Here is a 16,970-nt window from a genome sequence, read left to right as displayed (position 1 = left end):
TGAATTTTGGAAGGGTACGTAAAATTTTTCCGAAAGGACACTGAGGAAAGTGGAGCAAAAGAAAATTACACAGCCCGGAAGAGGCAAATTATATCTGTGGGCAAAAAGAGAAGAAGATGAAAAAATAGAAACGTTTCAATTGTAAAAATTTCATTTGCTTGAAGTATTCGGAATCTCTTTGGACTAACTGTCCAAATTAAATATATCGATATTATGTCGATCCAAGAAAAACTGAGAAACGTTCAAATAAGTAATATTAATTCTTTTATTAATACAAATATTTCCTTCATTATTATAAATACATTTGCTGTTCATTCATCAAAATAAATATTTAATGAATCATTTTTTTTGTAGTTAAAGTTGATATTTCTACTTTCCTGCATTTTGTTTAAACATCGCAAAATGGTGTCTGTAAGACGACGCGAGACAAATAGCATTCCAAAATGTCACGCGATTGATGGAGGGTTTACATTACAGATAATAAAACAAGAACGAGGTAGCTTTTCTACTGTGGATCTACGAATTACCAAAATGGGGCTAAAGTAATAGCTCAAGGATTTTGTTAAAGTATTATTTTTGGATTTTTAATTGCACAATTGCTATTCATAACTGAGCACATTACAAGAACCATGATGGATTATGTGGAATATAAGATCTTCCACATAATGTGTTTTCCTGGCCCACGATGTGCATGACTGCTTCACGAGATTCCCGCCAGGTGAGCCGCTCTATCAGAGCCATTGTTTCAATGGCTAATCTGCCATCGTCTCAGGGCGTTGAGTGCAGGGTCAAGATATGCCCGAATGTACGTATCTTTCGGCCGTGCGTAGGGTTGTTTCTGATTGGCCGTCGTCGATTTTGTCCTTGTTTTTCTTTCGTTACGTCTTAATAATCTTGAGCACTGGTTTCCATGCTTATCTGGTACGTATGAGAAATTCTGGCATGATTAGTGTGGAGAAGTGAGAGAAACTGTGGGATTATTGAAGACAAAATACGACTATTTCTTTCATCACTATACGGAGGTTTGCTTCATCGTAAGGTATACATTTCTGTACTATTATTACAGTTTTTTTGTGATTTTCTACTCCAATAATTAGCCCTTTGCTGTTCGATTTGAGCGGAGCCTCTATCCTTTTTCCTTCCTCTCCAGCCCCTCCGAGGGGAGGTGGAGAGGAAGGAAAAAGGATAGAGGCGCCGTCGCGATCGGAGCCCGCCGACGCCTCCAGGGAAAGGAAAAGGGATGGAAGGGCGGGGAATAGGGTTAAAACACTCCAGTGCTATAGAAGCAAAAGAGGCCCTACCTAGCGAAACCATGCGTACGCAATTTCTCTACCACCATCCCGGGAATCTATGAGGAAGAAAAATCCCAATGAGAGGGACAGTGGGAAATGGGACAGGGTCTAAATTCACCTTGCAATATACCTTATGCTTACCAGAGGGCATACCTGAAGATGCGAGCTTTGACGCCTTTTACTAAAAAGGGCTACTCTAGATCCTGTTACTACGCTAGAGCCAATACTATTCTAAATATAAAGTACTTATTCTGAATATCTTCCCTCATGCTTGCAAAATCACCTATGTCCAAAAAGGTAAATAAATATATCAGCCGCTTAACAGATAGTAATAAAGCCCGAGTATAATGACATAACACCAGGAGGATTGACAGTACAATTACATGCAAATTCACGAATGATATTTTGACACTGTTGAAAAGTTTCCTCCCAAAACAATGAAAAATGAATGAGAATCTAAAAATCGATAAGACTCAAAACAGCCAATTAAAGACGGTTATATATTATATAAAAGGTGGTTAATTGTTTCAAATGTTACAGTGTTCACCAAAGATCAACTATATAAGACTCTGTAGCGGAAAATCTACCTATGTGATATATGCTGGTAGAGTGACGCTAAAACTAGTGAGGCAGTGAAGGTATCATCATTACGATAACTTAATGTAAACCTAACTAATGTTTTAACCGTTTAAATTGTTTTCCAACTGACACCTGTTACTCTTATTTTACAATAAATGACATACTCTGATAGAAGTTAAAGCTAATGAGAGTCAACATTCGCCTTGAAACGGTTTTCACATAAACCAATCTCATGTACTACCCATTTCGATAGCTTTTCAACTAATACCTTTTACTCTAATTTTACAATAAATGGGAGTAACAGGTATCTCATCTGATAAAAGATAAGGAAATCAGGGTCTACATTCACCTTGCAAGGATTATCTCCTTAACAACTCCCATGTAGTAACCGTTTCAATGGTTTTCCAACTTATACCTGTTACTTTTTTTTTACAATAAATGACATCCTCTGATAAAAGATAAGGGTCAGGGTCTAAATTCACCTTGCAAGAATTTTCTTCCATGGCAGCCTGACGACAAGCCGGTAGCGGTCCAAAGATGACGCCTCTCATCTACGGACCGCTACCGGAAGGTAAAGCAAAGAAGGCGGGAAAAGAGGGTCTCCGAGTTACGGATTGAAAAAAGCGAGATGTGACCTCTGGAAATGCGGCCAAGATTGAAAGTAAATCCATAAAGTATATACTTACTCGATAGTAAATCCCACGTCACCCCCATCACACCCCTGTCTTTCCCTCAGGACGAGGAAGATTGCTAATTGCCTGATTAATATAATTTATTGTAATCCTACTGCAGTTGGAGTAAATGTTACCTCGCCCGCAGTAAATTGTGCGTCGCTGTACTGAACAAAATGGTCTCCACCTTCTTTATTATGAAGAACAGCTGCTGCCCTTTCCCCCGGGTGATGAGAGGCATAATTGTTGGGTGCCTCTAGTCACCAAGTCATGGCATGTATTACAAATTTTGTAAACAAAAATGGGCCTATATTTAATGTTCGAATCGAAATTAAGGAGGCGATTTAATCATTCTAGATAATTTTTGAGGATTATTTTCCCCAAAACTTTGTTGCCGATACGTTAGGAACCTTGAGCTTTTTAGCTCATGTTAAAACCTGTTTAACACGGAGCTGATTCTGGGAAAAATTAAATTTCAAGAATTATCATTTTAAGCATGTGAAGATTTTCTACTAATTCATAATTACTGTGGCAGCTGCATATTTCGCCATGAAAATTTACAGCACAAAAGAACACGTAACTTAAATCTTCCCTGAATAGAGCTGAAAATGCATACAAATTTTATGCTACTTTGAAGCAACATATATGTGATGGGTGAAAAGCTCAAATTTTTATCCGGACAAAAATGTAGAAAATAAGCCACACTGCCTTGGCTCAAGGTCCCACCTTCAAATTTTACAGATTTGGAACTCTGTTCACAAAACCAAAACCTTGGTGTGAATCTATTTTAGCATCTCGAATCAAATTATTTCTCTTTAAATATTCATTACAATGTTACAACAAAAATCTTAAACACGTGATGGTGAATTTATAATATTTCAGTACCAGTTGTCATGGGAATATGCACCACATTTTTTATTTTCAACTTGTTGTCTTTTGTCTGTAAGATTTAAAATAGGAACTTCTGGCCAAGGGGTGGTCTATATTCTGTTTTTAAAGTTTGATAATAACTTGTGTTATTGTTTTAAATTCTTTCTTATATTAAAAATAATATTGCAACATTTGTGGCAAATATCTATGATACTGAAAAGTGTAAGTAATCATTTACTATACTGGTGGTCGTTGATGTTGAGCAGGAAGACAATGTCACCTTTTCCCAGCTCTACGATATTTTGCTATTTGCATCGCAAAGAATTGTTAAGTTAGCAAGTAATGGGTCAACATCGCGATAGGTAGCGAAAGAGTATAGTTTGCATCCTATCTAGGAGGAGGTTTCAGACAGATAATTATATCGGAGAATAAACTATAATAGTTATAATTGAATAATCCTAGGCTTTGTTCTCAAAAACCGCTGCATTTACGTCTGATCGAAGTTATGTGCTCATTTCACGCTTCGGTAGATAGCTCCATCGATTCGCGCATTGGACGCGTGGGATTTGCGACAAGGCGGCAGGCATTCGCGTCACTTTTTGCCCACCAGCTCGGCTTAACAATATCCGTGCTTCAAAGTCTTATGTCAGACACAAATCTCGGATGAATTTCCTACTTCCACGAAATGGAAATCTGTTTCATTGCTCGCACATGTCTCTCATTAAGGCACATCCATTCAATAGTGATCGTAATGCATGAATTGCGGCAATATGATTTAGGTAGCCATTTTACGATGGATTACGCCAATTTGCGGCAGCTGATTTGATCATAGCAGCCAAATAATAGTTTCTAATTAGTAGAATTATCTCTCCGCACCTTAAAAAAAGATCCATTGCTCCAAGGAGATGAATGAGCTCTGATACTTTAAGTGCCACATGCTAATGTTTTTCAAGTGATAAGAATCATGGATTTGGTCCTCATTCACTTACGTGAAAATTTTATTCTTCGTATATAGTATTACACTTTCTTATCTTGAGATAACACACCCATTAATATCGGAGTTTGAATCGGAGCATAAAACATTGATTAAAGTTATCGACTTAGATCATGTTTTCAATCTTTCAATTTTTCAACTAGTCTTAAGAAGCTTATTTTCGTTGCATTACCAAAGTAAAAAGGTATCATTATATTTTTCATAATTATTTCGTCAAGGTACACTCGAAATTATGCCGGAAAATGATAGGAAACATGTTGAGGCATGAGAATGCATTCCAACTGATTTAAAATAACAACACACAGAAACTAGTGGTAATATTTTCTTTCATAGTAATGTCACATATAAGCATGAGGCCATGAATTATCAAGAAGAATGAGGGCTTAGATCCATAGAAGCCTAAGACAAAACACGCATTCATTTCTTATCATAAAGGCCGCTATACACGGCGAAAGATTTCATTCGCATGATCATTCACCGTGTATAACGGAACAATTCGCGAATGAACCTCCATGCGCATGATCATTCAGTGAAAATTAGAACATGTTCTATTATGATGTCTCCATGTTCCTGGGTTTCACCGCGTGAATTTTCTTTGTGACGACATTTTCGCCGGTATTCCAACCGGCGTCTTCAGGTCGAAGCTGTCGTCACAAAGAAAATCCACGCGGTGAAACCCAGGAACATGGAGACATCATCTAGACAACGCCGCGGAAAACTACGCATCAACTTCATGTTCTATTATATTCGCGTGATCCTGTGAATGATCACGTGACCATTCAGCATGATCATTCGCATGATCATTCACCGTGTATAGCGGCCTTAAGAAAGCTAGTTTTCCACTTTGGCTCTTCAATTCTACAAAGACTTCAAAAGATAAAAGTGTATCTATTCGTTTCACCCCACGTCATGGAAATAAAATTACTAAAATTCCACGTTAGATATAATATTGATACTACGCCGTGGTGAAGCCCGAGTTGCGCATGAAAATATGTACGTGTGGAACTTCTGTGATTTTAGTATCTACATCTTTCTACACAGTCATCATCTCCATGTTTATGTCTATATCATGGATAACCTCCAACAAGTGACGCTGGGCACTCTGAAATTGCTTTGACAGTTTGAGAATTTGAATTTTATATTATTGAGAAGAGCATCATATTTTTTTTGCTGGATGGGAGTAATCTTTTCTAGCTCTAAGTGTGGTGCGGGAAAAAAGAAGCGGGATCTTATAAAATAAACGACAGTGAAAATATTTCGCAGTTATTTCTGTGAAATGTGTAGAAAACAAAATAGCATAAAAGTCATTTTAAAAGGAAAAAGGTGTCCAACTGAAGAGGATAGTATACTGCATAGTATGCTGTATGCGTCTAAAAATATATCTTGACGTATTGGTCAAGTTCATCCAGCGAACACAGAGAGAAGTGTTAACTCTCGTGAAAGCTTAGAGGTCTCTGAGTAGGAATGCGTACAATTGATGATATATGAAATGCTGAGGTGGATGGGATGGGTAAAATGAACACTTCACCTCCAGGATTCGTCGTCGGTGGTAATGGCCGCAATGATTTATAGGCTCCCCTAAGTACCATCTTGGCAGCCTATCTTGCTCTTCCGTACGCTCCTCATCGCCATCACTCATCACAATCATCATTAATTCCACAGGCAAATTCAACGCTCATTGCAATGCAAAACACTTAAAGGGCCAAAAATACAAGGGCAAATAACTACTTGCTCCACGATAAATTATGCAGTATGAAGTTCATCTTTAATTGAAAAGGTTGAGTGAATGCATATTTCTATCTTAAATTCATTGGTAGATCTGGAATGAAATTAATATGGAAATTTCACTTGGTTAGGAATATGTTATATTTTTAGTTTTTATGTATTTGTTTAGTATTTATGTTAGGATTAGGTTATATGAAGGATGAGAAAGGGAAAGCTGATAGTAATCCAATGTTTCAAAAAACTAGATTTTTCTTCATAGGAGCGATGGATGATCATAAATACTACTTTTCGCTTAGGTGTCTCTGAGTAACAATGCGTGCATTGCTGGTGTATGATACTCTTAGGTAGCGAGAAGGCGTAAAATGAATAATTCACCTCTACGATATGTCGCAGAGGTTAATGGCCGTTAATTCATATTACAGAACCATGCCTATACTTATTTATTTGCATTACAAGATCACAATTACACCACAATACTTCATCGTCAAGTGAATACAGGCAAATTACATTTTTGTAATGGCTCAAAGTACTAATTTATTTATTTTTTTTCCCTTATCCTGACCTCGTTTAGTTCATGTCAAAATAGTTCTTGGAGTGTAGGTCAATTATATATATGTTTTTTAGATTATATATAGTATTGTAAAAAAACGCTATCGTAACATTAATTTATGTAAAAATATTGTATATCTTTCTTATCTTTGTATTTTATATTGTTCTTATGTTTTCTTTCATAGCCCTGATGATAGTTTAAAATAAACAGAAACGTTGGCTTTAACGTTTTTGCATAAAATAAATTGACCTACACTCCAAGAACTATTTTAGCACTAATTTATTTAGAAAATAGTGTACCTAAAATTCCAAATAATGAATAATTTTTACACATTTCTGTAAAATATATTGTCTACTTGCTTTTCCTGCATTATAGTGTTAGATAAGGGATTGGCGAGAGAGCTCACAAATGATTCTAAAATTAAGTTCTCATTCACTGAGGTAAACAAATGTGATGGCTTGATTTTTATAGCGTATAGATCTGAATATCGTCATAACAGAATTAATTTGAAATATTGGAGGGTAAGTTAAGATGTAGCCTACATATTAAAGATATATTACTGACGAGATTAAGAAAATAACTGACTGTGTTATAAATTAGAAAGGAAATAGCTAATTCGAATATTACCTATATTTATCCATTCTATGCGTACTATAGTCTTTGACTTGAATTAAACCCGAACCCGATTAGTTAAACCCGAACCCGATTAGTTAAACCCGAACCCGATTAGTTAAACCCAAAGAGGGAAGATTATTGATTGGCGGTTGTAAATAACTGTTACTTTGTGGTCAACATTGTGCGATTAAGAATCGCTGAAGTTCGGTATTAGTTTGTCTGCACCAAGTCGTTTCTGTTGACGCAGCCTAAGGTTTATGAATACAAAAGATCAATAACAGAAGCCAGAGATAACGATATAACATAAACGGTGAAGCTTTCACTTGCTTTCTCGAATAAATCAAAAACAGTAACATTATTACAAATTGATGAAAAATATGTAACAATTTATGGACGTTTTTTTAAAGGACTTACGCATCTTTAATTTAGTTTTTGCCTACACTTTCGCTGACTTGTCTGCCACAGGTGGACAACCCAGAAAACTGAAGAATCAACCTTCTCCCAAGCCCCGTGGAACGTTAATGGATATTATATGCAATTGATATTGGTATTGAACTAAAACGTGAAATGAATGGCAAGCTAACCACTGCAATTGAAAAAAAGCAATGTATATAATATAGGGTAGAGTTTGAAAGGAAAAATGGAGCTTTGAAGTATAAATGAAAAAAAGATACTTAATGCAATCGATTCATTTCATTTCCTTTCATATTGAACTGTCAATCAGATTTTCCAATGAATAGGAGTATAAATTTATCCCACGAGTATGAGAGGAAGATGATTGATTAACCTCAGTTCCATAAAAGCGTTCGTGAGATGCGATAAAAGTTCTAACGAGCAGTGAAATTTTCCGAGTTAAGCATGATTAAATGTAATTAATAGATTTTCTCGGCTGGATTTAGCCGGCTCAATTATATTGGTAAAACAACAAAAATTACTGTGGAAGGGAAAACAACTTTATAGACTCCGATAAATTGGATAAGTGAAAGGTGGGAAGAGGAGTTATAGCTGGTAATTACATTAGCTCTTCCATATGAATGAAAATGTATACCCATTTAATTCCGTAGGATGTTTTTACTTAGTGATTTACAGTGTATCTAAATTAAAAATTGATTAAATAGTTTTGATTTAAAACTTTTACACTTGGTATTATAAATTGATACGATTATTTTACCAGGAACGAACAAAATGTACGTAACCATTTACTTAAAACCGCTTCGATCGCAAGTGGTACGGAATTGGTCCATATGAAGTAAAATCGATCATATTTAATTCCCAATTGGAACATTAAGTGTAAAATCATCCCATAATAATTGCTTTAAATATAATATTAATTATTTTATAAATAAAGGAGGCGGCTCATTCGAAGGATTATTACGGCGTACAACCATTTCCCCCGATAAACGTGACTGAGGGAGACTACTTACTCTTACTCCTGTGGCAAATGGAAACCTAGAAGGTCTTCAGCATCAAAAAAGCCTCAGCCTCAACAGCTCCCACATTATACGGTCGCCTGCCATATCCAGATGGCCTCCCATCTTCCTCACATCCTTTTTAACTTCGTCGCCTCAGCGCACTGTTGGTCTTTCTACCGGTTTTTTACTTTCTGGTTTCCCTTCAAGTATTTGGATCATCATTGTTTCTTCGCTTCTTCTATGGAAGTGGCTCAGCCATCTCAATCTCATGCTTCTGGTGATTCCCACTAAATTTGGTTAGCTACATAAGAGTTTCAACTCGTTGTTTTTTTATGTATCTCCATCCATATCATTCATTCATCGGACCAAATATTCTTTGTAAAACTTTGTTTTCAAACGTTATCAGCTTCTTCTGTGATACTTTTATGAAATTCCACACTTAATAGTTATAAATAATATAAGCATGACTTCTGTTTTATAAATCCTATTTTTTAACAAGAGCTAATTTTTAACAGTTTTACTTAGCTCACATTTGACCTTTCAGCTGATGCTAGTCGGACGTTTATTTTTCTTCTGTAGTTTCTTGGTTTATTTTCTTTGCTCTGAAACGATCCTCTGAGGGAGAGAAACTGAACGAAAAAAGCATTTCTCGCTAGACCCGCGGGAGCTGGATCCATTTTTCCCTTCGTATGTTTCCAGCCCCAGTGCCCCACGTTAGCTAAGGCATCGGAAAAATATGGCATCAGATTCCGCCCTGGGAGTATCAATTGGAGCCGAGTTGCGTGAATAACGAGACCGTTTGTGCGCCCGGCGTGGGCACAGGTTCCGCTGGCGGGGCGCCCTTGCAGGCTGGAAATCACTGTCCGGGTCGCTTCGAGTCCCTGTGTCATGAGCATGGAAAGCCCTGTACCTTCCGATTGAGATTGCCCCATTCGAAGTCGCCGGAGTGGTGCTTCAAGATGAAAATATTTTTGCTTCGACGATTATAAGTCTTTCATCCTAACGAAACTATCACTTCTTTCTTCCAGAATAATGAGACAAGGCAGAATATTAACCATAAATACCGCCTTTACGCTCCATAAATACCTCAAAATAAAAAACCTCAATATTAGAAGTAAAATCGTTCAACCATTGAATCGACTTACGATAGAATAATCATTTCCCAAGCAAACAGACATATCTGAATAAATTCATGAATTCCAGTTATTGAAAAAACTCCGTATTTTTTTACATCCTATATCAAATTAGGTATTATACACGAAGGATGATTCCATTAATGTCAATATCGATATGAACGGCTCATGAGCCATCGCGAAAAAGTCAATATGATTCGTTATCAACATTAAACGACAATGAGAACACCGAACTTCATATTTATTTTTGTATCAAAAATCAGTAATATTGACGATTTATGTGCTAAAAGAGTTTATTTGGGCTTTGTTCGGTGATAATGAAGCCAACGTCTCTATATGAGCTTCATCAAGGGTGGGATACAGTTGATATATAACGATAGTCGTCAGATCGTCATAACACGAGACAGGAACTTTCATTCGATACAGCAAAAAGACGTTCCAGTAGTAAAAGGTGCACCTCGAAGGAAAGCGTCAACCAGGAAATTACAAGACGTTCCAGCCAAGAGATTACAGGTTAAAGACCTATACTTTTACAGTTGAATACATTGCTTGCACGTCATCAAAAGATTGATTAAATGATAAACACCCTAAGAATACTAATACAGTTTGTTCTTTCTGTCCAGTTGCTCTCCCGTACAATGATAAACAATGGACCGATCATGAATTGAATAGATATTCTAACGTACAAGCATAAATCGTGCTGCAAATTTGATAAACATGCAGAAACAAGTGTTAATTTAAAGAGTTTCATATAGAATTAAATCTCAAAGAGACACAAGAACTTGGATTGTAATCTCAGCACCACTTGAAAAACTGCGTATTAATTAAAATATTGGGCTCTTGATTGGGCAGATTTTAATAATGATGTGAAAACATTGAAACCGGTTGACCAAATTAGAAAGTGTAGAAAATTACTACAGCTGTTTGTGTTATTACTATCGATGAATTTCCATAAAGTGAAAGCGTCGACGACCAATCTGACTTAAATATTATATTATTATTGCTTTTAATCTACCTGCAAATGCATATTTATATGAAAGCGATCACACCGTTTTTACTAATCACCACCGCCAACCTTCATACCGCAGCACTCCCTTTCTTCAGTTTATTGTGAGGCCCATCACTTGTCATTCCATCCACTCCCCTGCTCACCTGACACCCTTCCCTGTATCTTAGCCTTCAACATTCCCTTGGCACACCTTGCACACTGAAATCTCGGCCTCCTTATCCTCCAGAATATCTTCTCTTGACGTTCTCTTTACTTACCCCTATACCCTCATCTCACCCGCAAAACTTAGCTTCCTCGTCCTTGCTCCTCTCCAATAATTTTATCTTATTCGTTTACTTGTATTCATCTCAATTGTCTTGAGACAAGCCTAGTTTTCACGAAGCCTAGTTTTCCATCTCGATTAGCGCATTTAGGTGTGCCCCACATCAGACTACACTAGGATTTTATATGCAATACTAAAATTATTCTCCTCACATCATCTCTTTCCTAATCGTTAACATATATTTATCGGACGCTCTTCTCTGCCACATGTGCCTACCGCTACTCAGTTTTCATCTCATGTTTTGCCCAAACGGTTACATAATTCCTCGATTGTTTAGCCATTGACATGTATATATGTTGTATATTATAATTTTGTAACTGGCTGATATTAATCGCGAAATTATGGATTAAATTGCAGCCGAGAAAAAGTTTACAATTAGCACCGATGAAATAAGTGCATGCGATTATAATTGGAATTTTGCCTGATGATTAGCCGGTTGGAAAATTACTGATTGATAAATGATATTTGTCCTCTTAGAGAGTTTTCCTCTGAAACAGCACTGTCATCATTGAAATTAATGCTTATACTACACTGATAACCTATTCTGAAGTGTACTTTTTGTTGAACTTATATCAATTAAGCAAAAACATGATTCCTAAAAGCAGAACTAAAAAACTCCATTTGGGAATATATCACCAGGTTTTTTTCTCGGCGGCTAAGACACCTGGAGAATATTATACACCGAAATGGAAATTAAAATTGATTGATCGTGGATGGTTTGTATTATCTGCAAAGATAATGTTCAAATAACCATCAGCAAAACACATTGCATGAGTGAGATAAAAAATGTTATGGATTTCATTAGAAGTCCATCATTTTGCACCGAAAATGATTTTTTATTAACATTGAGAAAATATTGAACATAAAGAAATTCCAATTCGAGACTTCAAAGAAAAAACAAGCAAAATTTACAGGTCCTGCCTTATTTTTGATCACGCAGTATTTATTCTCAATGGAATTAATGATAAATTGTTCTTTTCTTCCATATACTTATGATTGAGTGGGGCGTTCCGCCATCTTATTATTTCGACAGGTGCAATATACGTGTCTAACAAAAGCTCGTTCTCCATACATTGTAATTGAAGATGATAAAGCACATCATGCTTAGTAAAATAAAGATAACATTTTTACACAATTTGCATATAATAATGAATTCAGTAATTACCGGAGAACACCAATATAATAAACAGAGAGACAATATTGAAGAGAGACTTGATTCTTCATATCCATGGTAGGGGGAGCAATAACCATTAATTTACTGATTTATGGGGGAAAATGCCTTGAATTAAATCCTTAAAAACAAAAGTAAAATAGATCATAGAATTGTACTCATGCTTCACGCTTCGAAACTATCGCCATATGAAAACATTGTGTAGGACATATTCGATAATCGCCAGCGATAAATTATCAAAAATAATTCAATGTTTTCGAATGTAATAGGCAGTGAGAGAATTAGTCATTATTATAAACGATGTAATGTATAAAAAATCAGCATGCTTGATAAAATTCTGTATGAGAAGGAAATTTGGCTGATGTTCGTGCCGACTTGGCTGTGAAAAGATGGCTTAAATTTGCACTGGAAGACCTATAATGTAACTAGATTAATCTTCAGAAAAATAAAAAGTGGAAGCTACTGGAAGTATGCACAGTAAAAAGTAAGGAAATAACTGCGAATCAAATATTTGTGCATGGATTTATTTTTAAGGAATTCTTACCGTTTTATTACACTGGATAACGACTGTGTGGGAAAATAAAAATATCGTTAAAATTTATCTATAAAATATGCATTGGGCGAAAACTATTCAATACGTGACTTGATAGTTGTAAATAATTTATTAATACTTCTTTAATTACGTAGAGCTACATATTTGTGTGATATTGATAAAGTTGTATGCTTATCCAATTGGATATAATCCTACTGGGATCTTTCATAATGGTAAAAATGAATGCGAAAAGGCAGATAATGTATATTCCATAATAAACTGTGCGACCAACATACTTTTTTTTATATTCCTTCTGGATGTGAAATTCTTTGTGAAAAACTTATTTTATTATTGTGATCTACCTCTTGTGTTAATTCGGCGACTGATTATGAGGCTAAGCTATATTTGCAAAATATTTTCACGGAGTATTAATCAGATTGTACAATTCGGGATGGAGCAATATTTTGCAAAAATTGTACTACTGCCATTGTATGACATAAATTCTCCTACCTCTTGTGTTAATTCGGCGACTGATTATGAGGCTAAGCTATATTTGCAAAATATTTTCACGGAGTATTAATCAGATTGTACAATTCGGGATGGAGCAATATTTTGCAAAAATTGTACTACTGCCATTGTATGACATAAATTCTCCTACCTCTTGTGTTAATTCGGCGACTGATTATGAGGCTAAGCTATATTTGCAAAATATTTTCACGGAGTATTAATCAGATTGTACAATTCGGGATGGAGCAATATTTTGCAAAAATTGTACTACTGCCATTGTATGACATAAATTCTCCTACCTCTTGTGTTAATTCGGCGACTGATTATGAGGCTAAGCTATATTTGCAAAATATTTTCACGGAGTATTAATCAGATTGTACAATTCGGGATGGAGCAATATTTTGCAAAAATTGTACTACTGCCATTGTATGACATAAATTCTCCTACCTCTTGTGTTAATTCGGCGACTGATTATGAGGCTAAGCTATATTTGCAAAATATTTTCACGGAGTATTAATCAGATTGTACAATTCGGGATGGAGCAATATTTTGCAAAAATTGTACTACTGCCATTGTATGACATAAATTCTCCTACCTCTTGTGTTAATTCGGCGACTGATTATGAGGCTAAGCTATATTTGCAAAATATTTTCACGGAGTATTAATCAGATTGTACAATTCGGGATGGAGCAATATTTTGCAAAAATTGTACTACTGCCATTGTATGACATAAATTCTCCTACCTCTTGTGTTAATTCGGCGACTGATTATGAGGCTAAGCTATATTTGCAAAATATTTTCACGGAGTATTAATCAGATTGTACAATTCGGGATGGAGCAATATTTTGCAAAAATGGTACTACTGCCATTGTATGACATAAATTCCGAAGCAATTTATTTCGGTAATGCGTTGAATGAGTTCCAGTGCTATGAAAATAAACTTGAAACTCTCAGGCGAAGAGATGTAACTATAAGCCGAAAAGCATGTTCCTTGAAAAATCTCCCTCTGAGCTCTTATCTGCGCTGCTTCTTGCCGAGGGGAAAGGCAGTTGAATGTGGACTACTCAAATCAGTAGAGGGTGTTGGGAAAGGGCCCAGCATTCGAAATAAGAGGTCATCACAGAGTAAGAGCAGGCAGTAACCTTGAAAGCCAGCCTAACCTGCTCGCCAAATCCATGAATGAGAGAGTACAAGGAAAATGGATTCCTTTGTCCACTGCTTGCGAATAAGACTAAGAAATGAAAAGAGCATGGTTATTATTTGTCAATACAGGCAGAGAGTCATTACATTTTTATGTGATTCTCCTTTTCGTTGCTATTAAAAATTGAAATGAAAGTTAGTGGCACTTTTCCACAATACTTTAATTCCTACGATGCGTTCCGGTTCACAGGGCCGTGATCTGGTACAAGACAGTATCTTAACCATTGTTTTGTATCAAATTATGGCTCTATGAGCCGAAATGCGTCGTAGGAATGAAATCATTGTGGAAAAGTGGCACTTAATTTAATTTCAATGCGTCGAACTTCCATTATATAACGCCCAGGGGAGCAGCTAGGAATTAGGGCTGGGGGGGGGGGTTTAGGTGCAACTAATACCGGGGTGTGTGGGGATATGGAATACCCACCAGGATAAGCGGTAGGTGCGAGATTAATGAATGAAAGAGCGGAATTTTTAGATAAACGGTTCAAAATGGTGAGTTTTACGGCTTTCTGGGGGATATTTTATTAATACTTACACTATTCTATTAGTAATATCAATCTAATTAAGTAAAATTTGATAAAACTTAAAAATTTCTCTGAGCTCTGGGGGGGGGGGGTTTAACCCCCAAACCCCCCCCCTCGCTGCTCCACTGATAACGCTTAAATCAGTTGAAATTAGCTAATAAAAATGTTCGGAGAGAAAAGTTCAGTCCATATGTACATCCATGTGATTGATTAACTTACTTTATTCAGTTACCTTGGTAATAATAAGAGGCATTGACCACAAGAAAGGGTGTTACCGACTAACGAGTGTCAAAATGACTGGAATGGTTCCTTGTGCAATCTCATTCTGATCCATGACTATGAGGTCCTTTTTCCACCTTGCTATGAGCTCAGATTCTAGGTCCGAGGCCATCCGCACAACTCTAACGGTATGTTAAAGGCAGAGATTTTGAAGCACAGATCTTTGAAAATTAATATCTTTTGATCTCTCTTGACGGATAATCTGACGCCTAAAAAAATATTCAGGCAAGAAAGTAACATATTTTCTACATTTTATTATTTGAGGCCAGTCCAATATTTTTTTAATCCAAATGAATGGGGAGATTTCATCGTCTGCCCCATGATAAACAGAAAATGGAGTCGGGTGGAGTCCTTCAGACATCTTAGCCTCTCGGTTTGGCGCTCAACTTGTCTCGGCTGGCAAAAGGCCCGGCTATGCATGAAAAAATATTTTCCTCTCAGGCCCCTCCCATGGCCTATCCCTCAAACTTTACTGCTTTTGTCTGACCTGTGGATGGCATGGCATTGCATGGGAATCCAGATATATTTTTTTGTTTCAGTCTCCAGCCCGGGTGATTTGCATTGAACTTGCGACTCTCTTCTCATCCAACAGATTTCTGAGCCTTTTTTAAGCACATGCGAGGAAAAAAGTGGATTTTTTTGTTGGCCCATACTTCATGCTTCATATTTTTGAAAACAATTCCGTCAGTGGTGGAGAAAATATAGCCATTTCATCTGTAATTAAAATATATTAGCTCCGTTTTCAATCTAGAATCCCTGGATCAGCAAACTCATACCGCTATTTATCTATTTTATTATTTCCACTATATTTACCATGTTGAGACATAACTGTTAGATTATTTTAGATGTCTTTATTTTTTATAATAATTCGTTTACTACCATCTGAAAGAAACTAATTTATTTTTAATTAATCAAGATCCTCACAAGTGTATGGTAGAAATAGATTCACAGCAATCCAACACATTTGTCTTTGCATGCAGAGTATTATCGAGGCATTACAGCGGTTACTTCACAACATCAAACAAGACTAGCCTTCTTTGCCACTTATGCCAGGCAGGATGTGAGCAAGCAAGAACTTAGTTGGTAGAGAGCCTTGTCTTCCATATGAGTAATTTATATCTTCTTCCAGATTATACTCTGCATTGTTTATGCATAGTGATTTGCTAAAACCAATAAACTTGTAATACAAAATAAAATAAATAATTAGAAATATTTAAAAATTTCCTGAGATAATGTAGATTATAAAAATACTTCATCGGTAAATAAAAAAATCTTATTACCTCTTACCAAGGGTGAACATTAAACAAACAATAAGTTTTACCTCGTGGATTCATTTGAGGAAGAGTCCATTAAAGAATTAAAGAAGTTGAAGCAAAAAATTCCCTTGCTTACCAGAAAACTTTGATAACGGCATCGTGTTCGCCACAATGATAGCACCGGCTCCGGCTCGATTAACAAAACCGCATATTTTTGTGCTTGGCAAGAGCCTCAAGGCTTCCCGGCAATCCCATTGGTCTGATTTTACTTTCCTCCTCTAAGAGTGGTGGGTAAGAAGCGCAAAATGGCCGTAGTAAACAAATCCATA

At 36.3% G+C, this 16,970-nt stretch overlaps 1 protein-coding gene across 9 annotated transcripts in view; it reads right to left on the bottom strand.

Moving 5' to 3' along the window:
- Positions 1-16,970, bottom strand: part of LOC124170977 (ELAV-like protein 1) — a 733,134-nt gene that overhangs the window by 131,688 nt on the left and 584,476 nt on the right. The gene's annotated exons all lie outside the window — the stretch shown is intronic.

Source organism: Ischnura elegans, chromosome X (genome assembly GCF_921293095.1).
Source record: "Ischnura elegans chromosome X, ioIscEleg1.1, whole genome shotgun sequence".
Classification (NCBI taxonomy): Eukaryota; Metazoa; Arthropoda; class Insecta; order Odonata; family Coenagrionidae; genus Ischnura; species Ischnura elegans.
Note: the sequence above shows the minus strand (reverse complement) of the source record. Positions and strands in the feature narration are given on the sequence as shown.